The sequence below is a fragment of the Mustela erminea genome, chromosome 5 (assembly GCF_009829155.1).
Source record: "Mustela erminea isolate mMusErm1 chromosome 5, mMusErm1.Pri, whole genome shotgun sequence".
NCBI classification, from domain to species: Eukaryota; Metazoa; Chordata; class Mammalia; order Carnivora; family Mustelidae; genus Mustela; species Mustela erminea.
Window position 1 is genome coordinate 65,862,139 of NC_045618.1, and position 18,231 is coordinate 65,880,369.

The 18,231-nt window shown below is 41.5% G+C and overlaps 1 long non-coding RNA gene across 1 annotated transcript in view; it reads left to right on the forward strand.

Moving 5' to 3' along the window:
* The first annotated feature begins 13,415 nt into the window (after nt 1-13,415).
* The window catches only part of LOC116591026, a 121,688-nt gene continuing 116,872 nt past the window's right edge, over nt 13,416-18,231 (forward strand). Inside the window, exons 1-2 of the long non-coding RNA XR_004285807.1 lie at nt 13,416-13,558; nt 14,247-14,296. This is a non-coding gene — a long non-coding RNA (uncharacterized LOC116591026). The remainder of the gene's footprint in view (nt 13,559-14,246; nt 14,297-18,231) is intronic.

Sequence of the window (18,231 nt, forward strand, 5' to 3'; positions counted from 1 at the left end):
TATCTTCTTTAAAAAATTTGGAGGCAACTGAGACTATTTTCACCGGCATTGTTTTCAAAAGTCTGTCTTGTTTGTGGAATTTTTTTGTCAACAGTATAAAGCCGGATTGAAAACAGACCTCACACAACAGAGAAAAGATACCCGTGAAGTTTTGTGCTCCGTGTAGTTACAGATCTATTTAAGCATCTTTGTGGTCGGAGGCACATCTCTAGTGTCATTGGTAACTTGAGTTAGAGACAGAATGTGATGTGCAGCACCCAAGAGGGATGACAGCCACATCCCCTTCCTTTCATTAAAGCCCAAACCTGCCCTCATTACCTCAGGCCTTCTCTGCACCAGCTCTTTAACATAATCACAATATCACTTGATGCCCAGCTGATCTGGGGCCTGCTAACAGGCCTCTGGGAATGGTGATTAGGACGCAGTGCATGACTCTTATTCCAAGAGGACTGACCCAGCTATCACATGCCATAAATACCGCCCTGACAGAAGCTTGAAAATTGGTTCTGGTTGATTGTCTTTACATGGTGCTGTGACTCATTGCTTAATTTCTTCCTGATGCTTTTGCCATAAAGGCTCTGTAGCCTATAATTTTTGTAAAGAATAGATCTAATTCATGGTGTTAAAAAAAGGTTTCAGGTAACTAATCACATTTGTGGGACATCAGTCCTAGGGTAACGTTTGTACTTAACTATCCTTTTTTTTCTTAAACAAGGTATCATAGGTTTAGTTTATTTGCTTTTTAAATCAGTATCAAATATATTGAACACCTATTATGTGAGAGGCACATAAATTTAATCCTCTCTGCCTCCCTTTTCCATCCTTCCCTCCACAGCTACTAGCTACTATGTACTGTGTTCATTTTGTAAGACTCTCTATTGGATTGGTCTCCTGTTTTATCATACCATATGCAGATCTAACACTTCGAGTTTAGATCCCAGAACAGCAGTAATGCTGAGAACATTTCCAGTACTTATGACTTTTTGTGACATGAGGCAGAGTCTCAGCACATGCTCCATCCAGTCCATTGCTTTCAGCTCTTACACACACCATAAACACTGATAACACTGATAGTTTGCGTTGAATGCCATTGTGGATGGCCATGTTCCAGCCATTGTCCCTCCCCTCCCAAGTCTACACTCCAACCCAGAGTTTCCCTCTCTTAGCAAAGGTAAGCTCTCTGAAGACAAAATTCTTCCATCACTATGTTCCCAAGATCCAGAATACTGCCTGGCACATGTCAAAGGGTCAATAACTGCTTGTTGAATTCAGGAATGGCACAGCCATGAAAATAGGCTGTTTACTTTTTTTCCCTCCCTTTTCATAAGGGTCTTGGTTCTTACCATTATAAGCTTATTAGTAGAAATATTTTTGTAGTTCACCCCATTTTGTCTGATTGCAAAAATAACAGTACTATTTCTAGGTATTTTTGGAAAGCACAGAAAAAAATTAAGAAGTAAATAAAAAAACCTCATTCCTTAATACTGCCTTTTTTTTTCTTTTTAAATTTGGTACCATAATTTCTAGATGGGTTTGGATCCTGTTTTCCACTTGTCATTATATTGGGAATCTTCCTCCTTACCCATGATTTCATATATATATATATATATATATATATATATACACACATATATATATATGCATTTATCTCTATATATGTATATAAATATGTATCTATCTATATAAAATATATAAAACATAAAACATAAACTATAAGATTTTTATAAAAATATAGGTAGATCTAGTCTTGCTTTTTGTTGTGGGGGGGATGAGAGAAGTATGCATTATCTTTATTGTGGTAATGGTTTCTTGGGTGGATGTATATATTGCAGATTGCCAAGTTTTATGCTTAAAATATGTACAGTTTAGTTGACTTCAGCTATACCTCAATAAAATTACCAAAAAATGGCTCGAGTTGGTCTTTTAAAGCATTCTTAAATACATGAAGAGAAATACCATCAGAAGTGCTATAGAGTGATACAAAGAATACTATAATAAAAGCCCCCACCTCAATAAAATTACCAGAAAATGGCATGAGCTGGTCTTTTGAAGCATTCTTAAATACATGAAGAGAAATACCATTAGAAGTGCTACAGAGTGATACAAAGAATACTATCATAAAAGCCCCCAGCTTATACGTACAAGACTTTCCTTGTGCAGGATGGCTATGATGATTTACAAGCAGCCTTTGTGGACCTGTGCCTTCATGGGTATGCCTGCCTCTTTGTAGATGTGCTCTGTGGGTGTGTGACCTGTGCAGTCACAGAAGATTCTATGCCTGGTCACCATCTTAAAATTCTTTTTTTTCTGGCTGAAATAACGGAAATTTGTTTTCTCACATTTTGGAGGCTGGAAGTTCCAAGGGAGGTGTCAGCGGGTTTGGCTTGAGTCTGTCCTTCGTGGCTTGCAGATGGCTGCCTACTTGCTATGGAGCTGCGTGATCACGCTAGCTTTTTTACGCTTAGTGGTAGCATGTATATTTTTCAACCCTCTGATTTTAACTTCAGTATCTTTATCTCTAAAGTGGGTTATTTGTTACTATACCATGGCTGGAAGCAGAAGTTGCCTTCTTCTTACTTTTCCAAACCTACTTTGTTCTTTCCTGTAAATGTCTTTTCTTTTTGATCAGCCGGAGTTTGATTCTGTTGTTTGCAATCAAGAATGTTGGTAGTATGATACTGCGGCTGGGAGCAGACTGGAAGCAGCCATTCTTCAAGGGACGTTGAGGGATCTAGGCTTGCTATTTGGGGGCAAAAGTTGGTGAAAATCCCTTTATATTATTAGGAGATGGTCTTCTGGGGGCTCAGGGCATGCAGTGGTGAAAAGAATCCCTTATTGTCACCTGAATTGAATAGCTCACTGAATACAAAATTTAGAGAAGTGAAATTGGCTCTTGGGATTGAGGGATACGAAGGGAGTGGATAATTTAAAATATTATGGGATGGCCGGACGCAGCCAGACCTCACAGGAAGGGAGATAAGAAAGTAAACATCAGAGCCTTCCTCTCCATCCTCCATCTCTTGTGCCGAGGCTCTCCATTCTTCTGATTTGTTATATTTCGAGTAATTTTGGATTGTATCATACACCTTATGCATGTCATATTATAGAGACTCTGCTGTTTTTCATTTCCTCTAATAAGTCATGTTTTTTCATTCTAGCAAAATTGATTAGATATGAGCTCCAAACTCTGATTTTCTCCAGTTCCAAACTGAGTTCAGTTCTCTTCTTTTACCTTTAGGTGAGGTACTTTGAGCCTGCTCCTTGCAGACATGGCTCAGGAGACAGGAGGTATGTGAGCAGGGCTGAATTTGAGTATTCCCTTTCTGGTTCTTTTCCTTGAAAAATATTTCCTTTACCCAATAACTGCAGTTACCCTGGACTCCATACTCTGATTCCCTAGGCCAGAAAAACGGCGATTTTCCACCCATGCTTGATGCTCTGTATATGCTAACTGAGCCTTCCTTCAGGTTATAAGAGAAGCAGCAAAATGGCGTACTTATGCCACATACTGCCCTCTCTCATGCATGGACTCCCCATAGGAATATACTTTCCTTCAATTTCTTGTGCCTCCATGTAGCTGCTGCCTGTGTATATCCATATTTCATAGTATTTCTCTGTGGAAGACTTATTCCATGCGGATTACGTAGAGGTTTTATCCTATGCAGAGTAGTATGTTTACTTGGCTATTACTAGAAGCTTAATCCTTGTTTTATTTAAAAAAAAATTTTTTTTTCAATTCTTGTTTTGAAGCATCTCTTTGGGGGCACCTGGGTGGCTCAGTCGGCTAAGCATTTGCCTTCAGCTCAGGTCATGATCCCAGGGTCCTGGGATCGAGACCCACATCGGGCTTCCTGCTCAGCAGGGAGCCTGCTTCTCCCTCTCCCTCTGCCTGCTGCTCTGCCTGCTTGTATTCTCTCTCTGTCAAATAAATAAATAAAATCTTAAAAAAACCCAAATCTTTGTTTTTTCTCTTCATGTTTCTAGAAGGTCCCTGCCCCCACTATTATGGATGCAACAAACCCTTCAAATGCTTTCAGGTTTGTGGTAAAATCGGGTGCCCGCATGTTACATGTGGGAGGGACATTAAAGATTATTTAGCAGAACCTCTTCATTGCACAGACAAGAAAACTGAGTCTCAAGGAAGCAAGTAATTTACCTACAATGCTGGGGGAGATGAGTGAGAGTAGTCTGTGGGAGAGATCTGTGGGAGACACTGAAGTTTGCCAAGGAGAGACACATCTTCTGAAGACTGAAATGTGATTTGTGAAACTGGTAAGGAAGAAACTTTCTTTGGTGCCTCTCTGTAGCAGTGATAAGGGTATTATAGATTCAGAGGCTTGAAATGAGTAAGAGAAAGGATTTCTTTGGAAATCTTTTCTGAAACTGCCATAAATTTTAGAAACATCCAGTTGGGAAACACATCAAACATGTCTTTTCTCAAGCAAGTTGTCACATTTCATCACCGTGGCTGGTTTTCTATTTCAGTCTCTCTCTCCTGAAGCAGCTGTGTTCACGCTGAAGAGAGGCTTGGAGCTTGAGACAGACAATGACATGTGTTGCCTCAAGTGAGAAGCCTTTACCAAAAGGTTTAAAGGTGCTCTCAGTCTTTGTTTGCTTGTCTGTTTAAATAAGAATATACAGACTTCTCCCTGATGTCCACCTCCTTCCCTCATCTCTCCTTTCTCTCCCACTCCATCACAACTGACAACATTTGGAAAAGATGACCTCAGCTGGGTCTCTTACCAGTAGTCACTCTTTATGTCAAAATTGAATCTTGATGCTTTATTTATCCAGTCACCTTAGTGGATTGGATGGTTGAAACTTCTTAAATTTATGCTTTCTGGGTTTTCATTGTTGCTGTGCTTTCAATTCCAGAATCATAAAAATAAATTAAGAGAGTAGGGGGAAAACTGAAGCCAAGTCAACAAAAACTTGTCCGTTGGGTGGGTGGTTGGGTCAGGGGGTTGAACATAGTATCAAACACGAGTGCCTAGAATTAAAAGTACATTAAGATATAAAATACTTAGTCCCTAATTTACATACATTTGTTGTTGTTTTTTTAAAATATAATTTTATTTTTTTAAGTGTTCCAGGATTCATTGTTTCTGCACCAGACCCAGGGCCCCATGCAATAGTGCCCTCCTTTTTTTTTTTTTCTTAAGATTTTATTTATTTATTTGAAAGAAAGAGAGAGAAAGAGTGAGGGAGCATGAGAGGGGAGAAGGTCGGAGGGAGAAGCAGACTCCCCACAGAGCTGGGAACCTAATGCAGGACTCAATCCCAGAACCCCAAGATCATGACCTGAGCTGAAGGCAGTGGCTTAACCAACTGAGCCACCCAGGCACCCCAATACATGCCCTCCTTAATACCCACCAATTACATACATTTGATGCAATTTGTGAGAGATTGTATCTTGAAATAGAAAGAAATGTGGGGTTTTTTAAATTTACTTTTTCAGTGTTCCAAGATTCATTGTTTATGCACCATACCCAGTGCTCCAGGCAATCCATGCCCTCCTTAATACCCACCACCAAGCTCACCCAACCCCTTCCCCACTCCCCTCCCAAACCCTCAGATTGTTTCTCAGAGTCCACAGTCTCATGGTTCGTCTCCCCCTCCAGTTTCCCCCGACTCACTTCTCCTCTCCTTCTCCCAATATCTTCCATGTTATTCCTTATGCTCCACAAGTAAGTGAAACCATATGATAATTAATTCTCTCTGCTTCACTTATTTCACTCAGCATAATCCCCTCCAGTCTTGTCCAAGTTGGGTGTTCATCCTTTCTGATGGAGGCATAATACTCCATCAGAGTATTATGGACCATATCTTCTTTATCCATTTGTCTGTTGAAGGGCATCTTGGCTCTTTGCACAGTTTGGTGACTGTGGCCATTGCTGCTATGAACATTGGGGCACAGATGGCCCTTCTGTTCACTACATCTGTATCTTTGGAGTGAATACCCAGTAGTGCAATTGCAGGGTTATAGGTTCTATTTTTAATTTTTTGAGGAGGGTGCCTGGGTGGCTCAGTGGGTTAAGCCGCTGCCTTCGGCTCAGGTCATGGTCTCGGGGTCCTGGGATCGAGTCCCACATCGGGCTCTCTGCTCAGCAGGGGGCCTGCTTCCTCCTCTCTCTCTCTCTCTCTGCCTGCCTCTCTGCCTACTTGTGATCTCTCTCTGTCAAATAAATAAATAAAATCTTTAAAAAAAAAAAAAAGAATTGCTTAATTTTTTGAGGAATCTCCACACTGTTTTCCAAAGTGGCTGCACGAACTTGCATTCCCACCAACAGCATAAGAGGGTTCCTTTTTCTCCACATCCTCTCCAGCACTTGTTGTTTACTGTCTTGTTTTGGCCCTTCTAACTGGTGTAAGGTGGTATCTCAGTGTGGTTTTGATTTGAATCCCCTTGCTGGCTAATGATGATGAACATTTTTTCATGTGTCTATTAGCCATTTGTATGTCCTCTTTGGAGAAGTGTCTGTTCATGTTTTCTGCCCATTTTTTGATGTGATTATCTGTTTTGTGTGTGTTGAGTTTGAGGAGTTCTTTATAGACAGCCCTTTGTCTGTGATGTCATTTACGGATATCTTCTTCCATTCTGTGGATGCTTCATTGTTTTGTTGACTTTGCTTTGCTGTGCAGAAGCTTTTGATCTTGATCAAGTCCTAAAAGTTCACTTTCGCTTTTGTTTCTTTTGCCTTTGGAGATATGTCTCCCCCCCCACCCCCCGTTCCTTTTTAAAATCACTTTTTAAAAAAAATTTCTTTTCAGTCTTCCAGACTTCATTGTTTATATACCACACCCAGTGTTCCATGCAATTGGTGCCCTCCTTAGTGCCTACCACCAGGCTCACCCAACCTCCCACTCCCTCTCCTCCAAAACCCTTGGTTTGTTTCTCAGAGAAATGTGTATTTGAAAAGTGACTTCATTTAAATTTGGCAACTTTGTTTAAATTTGTTTGGAATTCTACTCTCCTAGTGGCAGGAGCTAACACATGAGGGGTAAGATGCTGGCCTGCTAGCATTCCTGGGACTTGAAAGCCATTTGTTAAACCCAAAGACCACACCTTTCAAGAAGATAAGCAACCAGATGAGTGCATCTAATTCTTTATTAAATGCGTAAAGCCAGGGTGGATTCGTTGACCTGGAAGGATGCATTTCCTCATACATAAGCACTACCACAAAAAAACACTGTGAAGTCTCTCCCTGCTCTGAGGATGAAGCCCTCTTAGTAATACGGTGGGATTTTCCAGATTCAGCATTTTGGCTGAATGCAGCGTGTTCAGGAGGAATTTACTGCAGGGGCGAGCACTGGGTGGGTACACCTCTGTGTTTGTAGGATGCATGAGCAGTGGAGGGAATATATAACTTACTGTCAGCCCATAATAGCATCTTGTGACTGCTTTCCTGGGTTGGGGTTCACGCCAGTAACCTCACAGGTACAAGTCTTTTATTTGGAGATCAGGAGGTGAAGAAGTAGCAATTGGACAGAGAATGGTTTTCTCTGAAATCAGTTATTAAAAATAAGCTGTTGCCATCACTATCTTTCTCACTTTAAATGGAACTGACACTATGACCAAATAATTGGTGGTAATTGTAGGCCTGGTGTCAGATTTAATAAACCACTCAAACCACAAATCCTCCAAAGACACAGTTAGTTCTCTATCACAAGATAGGACTTTCATATCCTTTAACACCTGATTACTGTTGCTTTTATTTTTCTTTGATATAATATTTCCTACTTTTTTAATAAAAGAGCTGTCATTTCTAATAAAAATTGAAAAAAAAAATCATCCAGGGAAATAACACAATGGATGGGTATCATAGGCTGAGACATACTGAATAAATCCACATCTTCAGAAACTTGCAATAAAATTTTGACCCTAAGCTGGACCTTGTGTTGAGATGATAACTCACTGTGTGAAGTGAGAGGATTTCTCATTTCTGAGGTTTCTTAGTCTGGTCCTCTTGTCTCTGGAAGGCCCCTTCCCTGGAATGAGTAGTAGATTTGCTTGATCTTGGCTGAATAGAAGCTGAAAACCCTTTCTACTCCTTGGGAGAGCAGAAGCACATTCCTTACTTTTGGCTCCTGTAGTAGAGGGAATTCACAATATACTACACCTTTTTGTGTTAGAATTATGTCCATCTATGCCCTTTATCATGTGATTTAGCAGTCTCTCCCATTAAAGTAGGGAGAGTGTATTTCCCTGTTGATGTTGGGACACAACTTGTGACTTGCTTTGGCACATGGAATATCTGTGGAAGTGGTAGTATGCTAGTTTAAAGCCAGGGCCTTAAGAAACATCATGTATTTTGGCTTATTTGCTTGCCTTGATGACATCGTACATGAGGAAGACACACTCTATAGAGCCTCTGGTCCAAGGAGGATGAGAGACTCATGGAGCAGACTTGACCTCACTTATCTGTAGTCTGAAGCCAAGCTACTCCAGCTGAACTCTAGTGAGCCAGGGAAGTAAATGCTTGTTGCTTTAAGCTCTTGGGTTTTGGGGAGGTTTGTTATACAGCATTACTGTGAAATAACTGACAGCCACAGATCCCTAGCAGGATATGGACTGAGCCTGTGACCTAAGTGTAGCCGATCAACTGCTTTTGAATGAGCCCTTAGAACTTGAAGGAGAGGCAGAAAGTGGGGTGTGGGTGGTATGTGTCAGACAAAGACATTATTCCTGGTGGCCGTGACTGAGTCAGTAAGGCAGCATGGCAGGGAGTGTCTGGGCTGGCAAAGCTTGATGAGCCCTGGTCAATGGCTGGGGCCAAGAAGTGTTGGTGGTGGGTCTTGAGTGGATTGTTCTAATCTCAGGGTCCTCACTATAGCTCCCTGCCCTTAAGTGTTCACCCTCATCTTGTCAGTCCTTCTATGACTCTTAGTCACTCAGCATCGTTTGGGTAAATTATCTTTCTGCTTGGGTTTGCAGGGATAGGTTACATAATTGCAACCAAGAATGTTGATGGTACTAGTACTCCGTGGATTTGGAAGGAACTTGGTTTTCCCATGATTATATCCCCTTTGCATGGTTTTCTAGTATATGGAACACAGTCCTGGACTATCTCCTACAATCCACACACCTGTCTATGCAGTATAGCAGTGTGTTTCAGAGCTCTACTTCACACTACAGGGTTTGCTCTCTGGGTCTGCAGTGGACATTCTTGTGGGGCAAGCCATTTAAGCTCTCTGAGCCATAGATCCTAGTGATCAAAATGGTGCTACAGACTGTGCGCAGCTTAGAGGCACTTACAGTAAGATTTGTTGTGTGAGAGACTATCGGCAAGTCCTAGCTGCGAGTAGTAGTAGGAGAAGTGAGGATGATGATGGGATGCTCCTGTGCTAAGGTGAATATTACTTTGTGAGAGCACAGTTATCTGTGCTCTCAGTTATTTGAATCTCATCCAAAGTCACACGGATGTAAATGGTAGAGTTGGGATCTACTCTGTTTTCCTGCCTTACCATGGTTCCAGATCTTTATGACTTAGCATAATGCAGTGGTTCTGAACCTTTTGTCCTGCCTAGCTTCTATGTCTACAGTACCCCAGTGGCCATGTCTAGAGTTTGAAGATGCTCTTTCTGTACTTTGCTGGGGTGGTAGTGTTCAAACCCATGTCCCTTTTGGATGGGTTTAGTAGCTCATACCTCACCACTATTCCTCTCTATTTTGATCCCTGCTTTTCTCCATTCCTGCATCCTAATCTGAGAATTTCTGCAGAGTGATCAGATGCTTCTGATGGAAGTTACATTAATGGAAGTTTGTGTGTTACAGCTCCTAGAGCATGGGTGGGGAGAAGACCGAGAATAGTTATGAGATAATCTAGTTGGTTTCATGTTTCATGATGGTGTCTTGATGATGGAGTGGAAGGTGGTAGTGAGCAAGCATCCAGGAGGATGCAGCCATGGAACAAGAAGGCAGCAGAGAAAAGACCTGTAAGGGGCATCAGCATTTTGGGATGGAAGAGTCAGAGAAATCTTCACTTCCTTTTTTTTAGAGAGAGAGCATGCATGCAGGTGGCGGGGCAAGGGGGAGAGGCAGAGGCAGAGGGAGAGGGAGAGAGGATCTTAAGCAGGCTCCATGCTCAGCATGGAACCCAATGCAGGGCTTGATCTCACAACCCTGAGATCATAACCTGAGCCTAAATCAAGAGTTGGATGCTTAACTGAGCCACCCTGGTGCCCTTTTACTTCTTTTCCCTAAGATTGTCCTTGGTTCAAGAATGTTGATGGTACCAAAGCAATAGCAGACACCATAACAGATTTGAAGCTTATCCCCAAACTCCAGGTGTGTGAAATATCATTTACTTTCTATCGTGTAATTCAGTCACTCTTCCCCTGCTAGACAATTAATACTCAGCCATTCTGAGGTTTCTCCCTTTATACTGCCCCCTAACCCTGGCCTCTGCTTCATGGATTTGGTTCATTGTTTCAGGTATTACCCAGTGCCATGTTTGGGACCTAAGATATCTTGGGACCTAAGGGATCTGTGGGACCTAAGGAGATCTTGCTGACGGGCCATCTGTCTCTAAGCCGAGATACGCTATGCCTTTGTCCTCATGATTCTTTCAAGTGTTGGGACACTGTTGCTTCCTGAATATGCTGGGACTGTGAAAAGCTTTGTGAGTCCATAGGGCATCCTGCAACCACAGCACTTCTTAGCATGTTGCTTCCACCTTGGCTATAATGCCAGGAGGTGGAAGTCTGGATCCGTGCTGCATTAGCACACAGCTCTCTCTTTCAGTTGTCTTGAATTTTAGGGAGTCCTTTTCTAGTCTGGGGAGAGTCTCCCTCCATGTTTTTTTTGGGGGGGGAGGGTTGTTGTTTTATTCTTTTATATTTCTGCTACTTATTTCTGACACCTTGTCTCTGCTCTTCTACTTTCCTTCCTACTTCTTCTGGGAACTTGTGGAATTCTCCAAGGATAATGTATTTTTTGAACCACATACCTTCATTGGGCTGTTGAGCAGAGCTCTGCTACCAGCTTGAATAAAGGGAAGAGGGACTATGTTAGGAATTCTCTATACTCATTGATTAATATATCCAAAGATTTTCTAACAGTATGAACAAAAATGCAACACACTGCAACTTAATGTGAATCAGTTCTATCACTGCCAGTCAGTTTCTGGACAAGTCAGTTTGCTATTCTGTGCCTTAATTTCCTCATTTGCAACTAGTACTCCAGCATCCTAAGCTCAAGGCACTGTTATGAGGATGAATGGATTAAAAGATAGAAAATGTTTTGGGGAAAAAAATGCTACTAGAGATATCTGAAATTAGTAAATGAAACCCTAGGACTGAGATGAATGCTGGAATATTTTGTATTGGCTGTAGTATTTTGATGTTGAGTTTGTGAAAAATATAATCACTGAGGAGAGGGCAAGGAAAGTGAAGAATGAAAACAAAACCTCATACGAAAAGATAATAATGATGTTTCTCATCTCAGTATCATCTCCAAATTGCCTGTTTTCCTCCCATCAAACAATTGATGGGCAATGAGTTTGTGCTTATTTGCAGTTAAAGCTATTGCAATGTTGACAATTAAATGTACATGCAGAACAGAATAATGGAGCAGTCCCATTTTATCACCAGAGTTAACCATTTTCTCCACAGGGCACAAAGAGCATGTGGGAGAGCACTGAGCTCTGCATGATTTGCATATAAAATGTGTCCTCTTTGTAGCCTGGATGTGCCTCAGTGGGGTCAGAAGTTTGTGTTGGGTCACAGTGGGTCTCCTGGTCATTACAGTCACTCACTGGTAATTTCTCTGGCCTTATTTCACTCCTCTCCTCCTCATTTCTTTGATTTGATGAAGAAATTACTGACCTGGAAGAGTCCTTGATGGCTGCCATCGGCCTCAGGGTGAGGGAGTTTTCCACCTTTATAGCCACTGGATTCAGACAATTTTCTACCAATGACCTTGAGACTATAGCCTTTTGGTTTAGAGACTAATATTGGCCACAAACACAGGAACAGTAATGAAGAGAAAGTATAGCAGACACCATTGGTGCCCTGCCCCAAGCCCTCAGCTTACCTGGGTTCATCAGCTGCTGTGGGATGCAGCGGCTTCTTACTTGCAGCACCTGTTTCTATTTTGCTGTGCCTGAAAACTTGCTTCGGTGCTATTTAAATTTGCTTCACCTCTGTAGGTCAACCTGGAAATATGTGTGTGATAGTTTCGGGGCATCTTAATCAATAGCGGACAAGTCAGTGGCTTGATGCCCCCCTGCCCTCGCATCCCATCTTTTAGTGCAGTGGTTCTCAAAGTGTATCTCCTGGACTAGCAATATCAGTATCATCTAGGAACTTGTTAGAAATACAAGTTCTTGGACCCCATCCCAAACCTACTCAATGGGAAACTCTGAGAATGGAGCTCAGCAATCTGTGTTAACAAGCCCTCCAGGAGATTTTTCTGTGTCCTCAAGTCTGAGAACTGCAGCTTTAATGGAATGATTCTAAGGTGGCTTTCACACATTTTCTGAGACAATCTATGTTTTTTAAAAGAAAGATTTTATTTATTTGAGAGAAAGGTAATGAGAATGAGTTGGGGGGGACGCAGAGGGAGAAGCAGATTCTCTGCTGAGCAGGGAGCCTGATGTGGGGCTTGATGCCAAGATGTTGGGATCATGACCTGAGCCAAAGGCAGGGGCTTAACCAACTGAGCCACCAGGCACCCTTCTCAGATAGTCTAGATGGGCTTGAGCCACTAATCCATCCTTTATTGACCCTCTCTTTTCCCTGTCTTGCTTTGCCCACCTCCTTATTTGTACTTATGAGGATCACCTCTGAAATAAAATCCCGCATCCAAACCCTGTTCTCAGAATTTGTTTTAGGGACTTACAAATTCAGGATAAAAACTACCATCTGTTAAACGTCTACCATGTTACAAAGCACCATGTGTTACCTGCTTTATATGTATGTATGTGTGTGTGTGTGTGTGTATACACACATATATGTGAGTATATATGCATATATGTATATAAAAAATCTCTTTCAATCCTCACAGATGAGGAAGCCAGACCCAGCAAAACGAGTTCAGTTGTCTAGAGTCATTGCTTGTGTGTGCTAGTCATTGACTTGTTTACATCTCTGTCTGTCTGACTACAAAGTCCACACACACTGAGGATGGCAAAGCCAAACAAGTAATACATATACTGGGCTGAGAGCATGAGATTTGGAGTCAAATTTTTGTGTGTTTAAAAGCCAGTGTACCAAAATAAAAGCCAGTCTACTATGTCATAGTTATGTAGCTTTAGTGACTTTTCTTCACCTCTCTGAACCTTAGTGTTTTCTCCTGTGCAGAGGCAATCATGGCCACCTCATGATAGTGCTCACTATAGCATTCATAGCATTATTTACACAGGACACAGTGCTGGCTGAATACGGTTTCATTTAATCCCAAATTGAAGAGAAGAAAGTGACCTGAAATACAGCAGAATCCTTTCTCCCATCGTTCTGCTCAGAGACTTTGGAACCGATATCCGATGTCCAGGTCTGGCTGAAGAGTGCTGGTTCCCATAAGTGCCACACTGCACATTGATGGGTGATCCCTGGAGTGGTAAGAGCAGAGCTGTGCTGGTTACCTGCCAAGACTGGCCACATATGTCCCCTCTTTCAGGCCGGCTGGATCATAGAATAGAGAGGCACCCACGGCTGCGGGTGTCAGTCCAGCTTAATCCAACTCTAATTACCTTCCTCACTCCCTTTTGGGCCTTGACCAATCAGAAAGTTTCCAAAATGTTCCTGAGGCCAGGTTTACTTCAGTTGCTGGGTTGTCAAAGCATAATTAATTTGTTCTAAAGCAGGGTATTCATTGGGACTACAGTGTTATAATTATTAATTTAGTTATGTGTTGTGTAGTGTTACAAAATATGCTGAAAATGTGAAGACTATTAAAACATCTACATTTGAGCAACATTACTGAAATCTGAAATATATTTCTACCAACCAAGAGTAAACATAGAGTATTTCTGTATATAGATCAATATATATCAAATATTATGTATAGCATCAGAAATCTCACTGGAGAGAAAGGCAAGGAGCTGTAAGGATGCACTTTAGGATAGCAGGTAAGGGGTGGGGTTGATCACAGGATAAAATATTATTAAATGCAAACAAAATAAGAGCCATTGATGGCTTCACCACTTATAAATTTGACCAATTCTTTTAAAATCCATTTCTATTTCCTGCCTGCACCTCCTCCTGGGGGTAATGAATTCTGCAAATTTATTACCTGCTGTGTGAAGCAATACTTCCATCAAGCACACTGGGAACCCGGCTCTTGCAGCCAAGGAAGGTGAGTGAACTCTCTGCCAGTTATTTCTGCTTATTAAGTGTGGCAGGGCCATTTGTGAGGCAGAGGGATTTTCTGACAAATTGTGTCATTGTGATGCATCATTTTCGTAAATTATGTTACTATGCAGATTTAGGAAGCCAGAGCAGTTGGCATAATTTTATCTTACGGACACCAATTGTATTTCCATCTTTGAAGTGACTGCTGGAGAGTGCGGATAAAATTGATGGCACCATTGGTGCTGGTGGGTAGGCCTTCCTAGTACACATTTTGGTATGCTTTACATTTCCGACCCGAGTTTGTGTCTTTCTTTCCTTTTTCTTTTCCTTTCTGATTTGCATTGAATCTATGTTATCTTGCTATTTGTGAGATAGACCCTTTTTGAACAGGAGGTGAATTGACAAGGCAGAGCCAGGCAGAGGTAGACAGACACACACAGACGGAAGGAAGCAGGGACATGGAGAAAAGACCAGGAAAAGACCAGGTCAGAGAGGAATGCGGGGCACGAGACTTGAGTAATACAGGGGCTTACACAGTTTCTGTCAGTACTCACCTCATAAATGCAGCATTCTTTGTTGACCATTCCAAAGTTTCATGTTTCAGGAAATTGATCTCTGAATAATGGCTAGCAAGCAATAAAATACATCAATTACTCAACCAAATGACAAAGCCCATCGATAGTCCTGTAGAAGCAGAATACATGCCCCATATTCTGCTGCATTTTTTGCCCCTTAAGTCAGATTTACCTAGGTAGTGATTAAAAAGAGATTTTTTTTTAATTTTTAATTTTTTTTAGTTCAGCTATAGCAAATGACACCTCACCCAAAGCTTTGGAGCTGTTGACTTTCACTGAGCAGTTCTAGTAAGAAAAGGAACTATGGGCACATAAGGTACAGGGTAGGAGGTGGGATTTTAAAGAGTGAGCCTGTTTATTTATTTTTATTTATTATTTTAAAAAAGATTTTATTTATTTGACATGGTGGGGGCCAAGGAGAGGGAGAGGGAGAAGCAGGCTCCCAACTGAGCAGGGAGCCCGAAGTGAAACTCCATCCCAGGACCCTGAGAAGCTTAAGTGACTGAGCCACCCAGGAGCCTCAGGAGTAAGGCTGTTTCAATTAAGCTTTTACCATTTCACTTTCCTTTGCTTTTCCTCTTGTTGGTCATTGGAACAAAAATTTTTTCAATTTTTTTCCTGATATCTTCCTTTCATGGGTTCCTCAGTCTTAGTACTCAGACCGCTCTCTCCTTCAAGATTACATCCCAGGCCACCTTTCCTTGGGTGCCCCAGGAAACTCAATTCTTTCTACTTTATTCAGAGCCAGCTGGCTCTCAGCACGCCCTACTAGACTTTAGCCTTTCTCTTCTGTATTCAAAGATTCATCGATGTGCAACAAAGCTCATTTTACCTGTCTTGAGTCTTAGGTTTAAACCACAGAAAACAACTCTGGCTAATTTAAGCAGAAAAGGAATTTATTAGAAGGTCATAGCAACTCTCAGAATCAGAGAAGAGGTCATAGAACCAGCCTCAGAAAATGGGTAGGAGCCAAAGAAAGCTCAGCAGGCAGGAATGCACCAGGGTTACAAGCAAGAGCAGTCTGGTTGGGTTGCTACTATGGCACCCCTGAAGATGGACAGCTTGCCGTTGGTGGGGATGCTGCCACCATATATAATGTGACAGCCACTGCATCCTTGATTCCATCATTGCAGATCATTTCCATAATAAAAAAATTCAGACCAGAATGGCCTAGCCTGGGTCATGTGATTGTTCTGCTGGTTAGAGACTGGGGACAGGGAACAGTCCCTCTTTCCCTGCCGTAGGCCCTACCTCCTCTGAGAACTATACCGTGCAAAGGATTTCCCCTAGCTGGGAAGGCTGTGTAGATACTGGGGAGCCAAAAAAGGAAGAGATGTCTTGTGGAGGCTTCTGTTCTGGTCCTCACCATTTAAATAGCTTGGGGCCCTACAAGATTTGGCAATTACTCTGAATGATGTCAGAAGTCATTGGAAGGTTTAGAAGAGACAAGGGGCATGATCTGATTTGTGTTTAATAGAATTACCTGGATTCTGTGTTGAAAGTAGATTGTGGGAGCACAGGGACAAAAGCAGGGAGACCAGTTGGGTCTTTCTTCAATTTTTTGGGGGGTGTGGATATTCTCTTATTTTGTTGAAATTTCTAATAGCAGCATAACCCTCTGTATTCCTACTTTCCTTCTCTGGTTTTTTCCCCTTAGCCTTCAAAAATGACGTGCCCCATTTTAAAATAGCCATTTTGAATTTGCTCTCCTTTAAATTTGATAATTTCCCTGCACTTTGGCTGGGCCCTAGGAGTTAGTCTTAGACAATCAGTTGAGCATGCCATCTTGGATACTGACCAAATGGGTGAAACATCCTTAACATCAAGGTAGTTAAGAAGCAGATCATCCTCTCACATTAACATGAAGGATGACAATTTTGGAGGCATGCAGTCTCCCTTCATCCCTTCACTTCAGACTCCCACTTATATGTTTATGAGCTTATTATATAGAATTCCTAGTTTAGCAATGGATTTGAGAAACTTCTAGTTCAGACATTTTGAAACAGCCCAAAACTTGTGAATTATTGTCTGCATAATGTTCAACTCAATGTATACATTTTAACCTTGAGTCCTTTGGCTGGCTTCCCATCTGCTGGTCTTCATCCATGCATTAATTGAATAAACGGAAATTGACTTGACTTCTCACACACTCTGTCCTAATCTCCTAGTGCTGGCTCTGCTTATTCTCTTCATCGTGTTATCCTACCCATGTGCTGAATTTGCCTGTACTATGGTTAGTAAGAAACATGACTTTCCTAAGAAGGCCATTTGCTTTCACATTAGCCTAGTCTTCCCTAAGTTTATATATGCAACAAATGTTAATTCTCTTGAGTTTGTTTTTTGTTGGTTGGCTTGTTTTTTTTAGGTAGGCTTCATACCCATCATGGGGCTTGAACTCACAACCCTAAGATTAAGAGTCAAACGCTCCACTGACTGAACCAGCCAGGTGCCCCAGTTCTCTTGAGTTTTTATCTTGAAAGTGGTCTAGAGGGGCGCCTGGATGTTTCAGTCAGTTAAGCATCTGCCTTCTGCTCAGGTCATGATCTTGGTGTCCTGGAATTGAGCCCCACATCTGGCTCCCCGCTCAATGGGAAGTCTGCTTGTCCCTCTCCCTCTGCCCGTCTGCCCCTCCATCTCTGCTGATGTTCTCTTTCTCTCTCAGATAAATAAATAAAACCTCTCTCTCTCTCTCTCTTTTATAGAAAGCCATCTGAGAGAAGTGCACAAGGAGCCAGTAGCTCCTAAATTTGGGTGGTTTCTCTTATTTTCCTCTGACTATACCTTTTCCCCAGTCTATTTAAGTACCTGTTTACTTCCTTAGGTGGCCCAACCCGTATGTACTTTACTTTTAGTTGGATAAAATAATGAAGTTTGGAAGTGGAATATATAGAGAAAGGAGTTCAAGTATTAGTTATTTGATAAATAAATGCTGATTTGATTTGATTATTTTTCTTGCACTTGTCATGTTTTTGTCATATTGTTTTTAGAGGGACCCTACATTTTTAGTGACAAGAGATATTATTATGAGAGAGAAAGCTTCGATTATTTGGGAGCAGAGGAAAGAGGATACTAAACAATGACTCTAAAACCTCTGCTGTGTGACTCTCACCCCAGGAAAAGTAAACAGAGCTCATAAGCAGACCCCACTTTTGCTAGAATGGGTTTCTAAAAACTGTCATGAAAGAAATTTCATTTCCCTTTTCAGGGCTACAATTCTTGACTAAAAGTGTAGCATATAAAACAGCCATGCATATGGTCATCAATATTTACAAAGGAAAATAGTATAAAATCAATCTAATCATTTAAAACAAAATTAGATTATAATTTCTATAAGATATTCATAAATATACTCTATATATTTACA